Source organism: Grus americana, chromosome Z (genome assembly GCF_028858705.1).
Source record: "Grus americana isolate bGruAme1 chromosome Z, bGruAme1.mat, whole genome shotgun sequence".
NCBI lineage: Eukaryota > Metazoa > Chordata > Aves > Gruiformes > Gruidae > Grus > Grus americana.
The window spans coordinates 16,399,714-16,405,713 of NC_072891.1; positions in this window are offsets into that span (position 1 = coordinate 16,399,714).

The following is a 6,000-nucleotide window of genomic DNA, read 5'->3' on the forward strand; positions in this document are numbered from 1 at the left end:
TGGTCAAATTGTTGAAATTGCTACACGTAACAAGTCTGAACTGTCAAAGAAAGTGGATTCCAGGAATTAAATACTTTAAAAGCTTAAAAGAGACCAGGTACAACGAAAATGAAAGGCAGTGCCAAGAAACTGAAAAATACCATCTTTGCTCTTTTATTTTCAGCTATGCTGAGATGCCATAAAGGGAAGGAAAATTGAAATCATACTATCCGTTCATCACGCATTGTGTTCTCTCCAGTCTGCAGCTATAACAGCATGGATGAATAGTGACACCTCTGCTTCTATGAAACAGAAAAACAGAGTAATTTAGCCAGTAGGAATGTCGCTTCAGCACTCAAAATTAATTCAATTGTTAAAAAAAGGCTTTCCATTGTTTTTATTCTCTTAAAAATTAGCATTTTAATGGTAAACACTCACTGTTATACTTTGGCATTTTAACATTCAGATACTTTGCCTTTTCATATGTCCTTGCATCTATTTTAATCATGTGAATAACAAAGGAGTAACAGGATCTTTTTCTCTAAATTACATAAAGTACATTCCACTCTGAAAGGTAAAAAAAAAAGGCTTAATGGGGCATTGCCTGTCTGTAATTTTCCTATTATATCTGATTTATTTAGAGACTACTCTAAATTTGTTGTTAATGAATTCAAAATGAGACTTTGAATTGAAGTATCACTGTTGTTTAAATATTTGAAAATTTTCAGTGGATTCTGCTTCTGAGGTTTGTTCTCTTCCTCCTTACTGCCCATTTCTATCAGTAGAAATTTTTGAGAACAAATCCTGGCTGACATCCCACCTTAGCATCTCTTATGGCTTTAAATCATAGAATCACAGAATGGTTTGGGCTGGAATGGACCTTAAAAATGATCTAGTTCCAACCCCCCTGCCATGGGCAGGGACACCCTCCACTAGACCACGTTGCCCAAAGCCCCATCCAACCTGGCCTTGAACACTTCCAGGGAGGGGGCATCCACAGCCTCTCTGGGCAGCCTGTTCCAGCGTCTCACCATCTTCATAGAGAAGAATTTTTTCCTAATATCTGATATAAATCTACTGTCTTTCAGCTTAAAGCATACCTGAGGAATGCTGCTCATCACTGATCTCCACTTGGACATCGAGCTGTTGACCACAACTCTTTGAGTGCAGCCATGCAGCCAATTCCTTATCCAGAAATGATGCCATTAGTCACATATGGGCAGCAACGCCCTTCCAGTTATCTGCAGCTGAGTTCCCATTCCCTTGTTGTTACCTGACAATGCAGTGGATCTGCTTTATTCTCAGCTTTTTTAGTCCTTAAGGTGAACAGGTGTAAAAAGTCATTTTTGTCTGTGAGACAAGCACATATAGCCTTAAAGAGTCAAAGTAAGTAGACTGGTTGAATGAGAAAAGATCTTTTTTTAAATGACCATATGGGTGAATAGAAGAGGTGACAAGTGTTTTTGTTGTCATTTCGTGCTTCATCTGGCTACTTTGACAATCTCACCTTGCATTCATTAAGCAATCTCTGTTCAGCAGTATTCACCCTGTCAAAACAGCTTATAATATTTCTCAGTACAGAGAAGAAAAACCTTGCAGAAATGAAGTAAATAGTCTTTTCCTCATTTTATGGGAAAGAATATGTTTGTTTCTGCTTTTCAAGCAAAAGAAAATGTGGTTTGTTCTGCACTCCGATTTGTTATTCTCTACTAAGAAAATCCGAGCACTCTTGCTCATGCTGATATTGAATCTGAGAAGGAGCCATATTTGTTCTGGGCAGCTGACAAATGTCAGGATGTCAATGTTATCCCCAGTCTTTGTTGTGGTGAACTACAGAGACTGTGAACAGGGTGGGTTAATATAAAGATCATATGTTTTTACTTGCACACTTTATAACCAGAACAGAGACATTACAGTAATATACAGAGGACCCAAAGGAGTATATGTGTCTTAATGCAAATAAAAATCAAGTCCAAAATGCATACTAAATCTACTATTAAAACAGAACAAAATAATTAAAGTGTATGGCAAGACAGTTTGTTATAATTAACCACATTCTAGAAACTTGAAATAAAGAGGCTAAAAGACGAATGATAATATTTGTATCCAGTCCTCAGGTGGAAATCAATTTCAGTGTAGATACTCCTCTGAAGAATATTTCTCTGGCTTCTGGAAGATATGGTTTGTTTTAGTTTTTTTTTTCTTTTCTAAGTTTGTCATGCAGAGTCATGCTGTTTCTCACCTAAGATGTTTGCTTAAAAACACAGTAGTGGCTACTTTTCTTACCTGGTTAAAAACAAACAAGTTTGGTTCTGTTGGCATTACTGCAAAGACTCTAATGGCATTACCGAGAGCAGCAATGACAGAACATAAAACCCCCTATTTTTCTAACCAGTGCTGTAAAATCACAGCAAAGTATGCAACTTCAGTACAGGGAAGGATGAGAGAGAGGTTGCTTTTTATTTCTAAACAGACCTGACAATATTTAAAAATTTTCTATAGAAGTTCATGAACATTTTTTCATGAACAAGTTTCTCTGTGACTTGAAGGCCTCACATTTAGATTGGTAAAGAAGCAGAGAAAGCTTGATTCAAGCATATGAATTTCAGTACATTCTCAAGGTAGAAAACCATGTTTTAACAAAAACAGGAATTAAATGAGCTACTTTAGTGGTGGAGTTACCACTGGCAATGCAGAAGCAAGCTCCACTGCTGATCATAATCCATGTAGCCACCCAATGTAGTGTTGACGTGGTCACAAAAGACTTTATCAATATGAAAATTTCTACCTTTGGTTAAAACAAATAGAGTTGAAAGCCCCAAACCAACCTCCTCCCTGCTAACTTTTAAGTTTTCTAGCAGCAGCAAAAAAGAATTAAGAGTTTTCAAGGCAGTCAGATAGTCCCATGACTCTACTAAGTTTTGTCAGAAAACAGAACCCTTTGTATGAATAGAAAATTTTGACCAAGCTAAAATCTCCACTAAAAAGCAGTATGATAATAGACAACACACTCCAGAAGAATTCAGATTGTATGGATGCTGAGATCTTACTCTGGGGTTGTAGCTAGCATAAACAAATTAGGGCCATTCAAGGCAGGGTAAAAACTGTTTAAAATGAAAGACAGAACCAAGTCAAGAAAAAAAATAATATTTCAATTGACAATATTTATTATGTTCTTATATAGTGGTAAGAAAAGACAAATCCATACACTGAAAAATCAGTGAAGGTAGCAGGAATGAAATGGATGAGCTAATCAGAAGTGGAAAGTCTTTGCAGGATTTTACAGCAGACCAGATATACACCAGATATAGAAGACGCAATCAGTTTGTATGTATCAGCCATTTAGGATTAGTTCAGACCTACCGGACAGGGTATTTAGGAACTGAGGGAGAAGAGGAAAATAGTATTTCTAAATAGATAGTAAAGTACTTTTTTATTTGTTAAAGTATGGAAATTGAATGCTATAAAAAGGGACTCTCAGGTTTTACAGCTGTTTCTTTACCATCAAGATATTCAGAATGACATCTTGTAATTGATCTTGGCTATGACTGAGCAACACATATGCACTATTATGTAGTTCCCATTTCTTTGCTGTAGGATTATTTTTAAAAGAGCAAAATTCAGTCAACTTATTCATGTTCTGTAGTAAATGTTACCTAAAAGAGGCTGAAATAAATGACAACTGCTTTAAAGGAGAAAATAGTGAAAGCAAACAAATGTATAATGGCTGCTTAAGAAACGAATATTAAGCAACAATAAACAAAGTATTTTTATTTCTTTGCCTGTTGGAGAATATTCCAAAATCAGTGAAGGTAATGAAAATACTCCACTGAATTCAGTAGGCTTTGGATCCCCTGTGTGGAAAACTAGTATCAGTTGGTTAATAACTGATGCATCTACTGTGCTTACATGCTAAGCCACTAGAGGTGAAAAGACTTTTCCATTTTTAAATAGAAAGGATAATGGATGACACAGAGACTCTCCAACAGGAGCTGCAGAGTGTTAACAGTGGTCAGGTCCATTCTTGGCAACTGGAGTCATGTTTCATGAACGATGCATTTCTGTCTCCTGGATGAGGCTTTCCAAACAGGCTCTTGCTGTTTGCATGGTAATGAAGCACTCCCAAAATGTGTTGAAAACAGTCAGCAGGACGTATGAGATTTTAGCACACTACTCAAATCAGTATGTTAGCCACATTTCACAGGCTGCAGTCAGTGCCTGCTGAGGTGATGAGAGGTAATGTTCCTTTTTAATTACATACACCCCATGGTCAGTGTGAGCAGTGCAGTCATTCCATCTTGGCATTTGCAGGTCAGGTAGTAGAGGATGCAGGGCAGTGTCTCAACCTCAGAGAAAGTGGTGATGCATCTGGCTTCCCTAGAGGAAGACATAGGAAGAGGTAGGAGGAGGTCACCGTGGACACTAGAGAAACAGAGATGAGCACTAATTGTGGGAATTCAGTGTTTCCGTGGTGTGCCTCACTCCACCTTGTGATGTTAAGGAATGCTATGTGGTCATTGCTTAAAGGTAATATCCTGTGCAACAACATAAAACTCTTACCCGAATCCAGCAATATTTGTTCTTTCAGCCCAAGAAAATGAGGGGAGAGAGAAAGAGGGACAGAACAAGAGAAGGGAAAAAGTAGGCGGTAATGAAGAGAGGAAAAGGATCCCCCAGGGGCATGGACAAAGTTAATATCTAAAGGTGGTGGTATCACCAAGAGGTTAGAGACCAAGTTCCGGAGCTTATCTCTGCCCTTGGACCTCCATCCTCTGGGGCAATGGGGTGGAGGAGCTGGTCTTGCTTTTCTTTCAGAGAGCATCTTGTCCCTCTGCCATCTGGCTCCTCCCAGTTCCTGTGGACTCAGCTCTGCTTCTCTCTGCTTTGAATTGCTGCCTCACCCTTAACCTATGTGGCAAATTAAATTATGCACCTAAGACCTTAATTGCTTGACTGCACTGTACCTAATGAACCATTCCAAAAAGCTGTAAATATTTCTAGCTAGAGCCTGGAAATTAGGCATCAGTTTCTGAAATAATTTTCTTCCTGCAGGATTGGGCCCTAATTGCTGTGCATCATGACTTGCTACAAGAATGAAAAGTTGTTAAAAACAGTTTCATTAAATGCAGTGCAGCTCTGGATTATAAAGATAATTAAGTTTGAAAATGTAATGATCCGTGTGACACTGAGCAAATAAAAGATATGAAGAATTCCTAATAAAAATACAATCCCCTCAAGATTAAAACTCATTATTTTTTTGCAATATAAAGTCACACATTTTAGCCACTAGGCTGTAAAATATGTTCCTCATTCTCTTGGGAAAGACTAGGTTTAAAAAGGCCATCACAGACTGCTCCCCACATAACCCACAAGCACCAATGCAAAGGGTAAAAGGTGCAGTCTGGCTCCAACCAGCCTCCTCCCTCTGTTCCCAAGCAGGTGAGAAAGCCTGCAAACCGTTCTCCAGTGCACTGCAAGTGCTGCACAGCTTCATGCTGATCAATCAGAATAAGGCCTTGATCCACTGAAGCACCTACCTATGGTCATAATCTAACAAAAGGATTTCAGCACCTTCTTTTCAGATTCAACACCTTAAAGTCTGGCTGCGTTTTCCTGACACCCTCCTGAAAAATACACATTGGCCAAAGTAAAATCATCCCTTCAAACATTGTCTTCCTCCATCAGCTAAATCTAACAGAGGGCAGGGATGACGGATCCCAGCAGGACGGCGGTGGGAGGGATGGGGCTGTTCGGGATGAGCAGCCAGAGGGAAAGGCAGTGCTCACGCCTTTGCTGGCAGCACTGGCACCAAGGCTGGGTTCATGCCTTAACCCCACAATGCCCACCGTGAGCACTAGAGATCATCTTTTTTTTTTTTTTTTTTAAGGGGAAGAAGGATATCTCCTCTAAAGTGGTGTCTGAATTTGAAGTGTCACTTGCATTAAAGTGTCACTCAGATGACAAAACAAAGCCCCAGTGCTTCCACAGCAGCACTGAGCACCTTGTTTCCTTGACCCATTG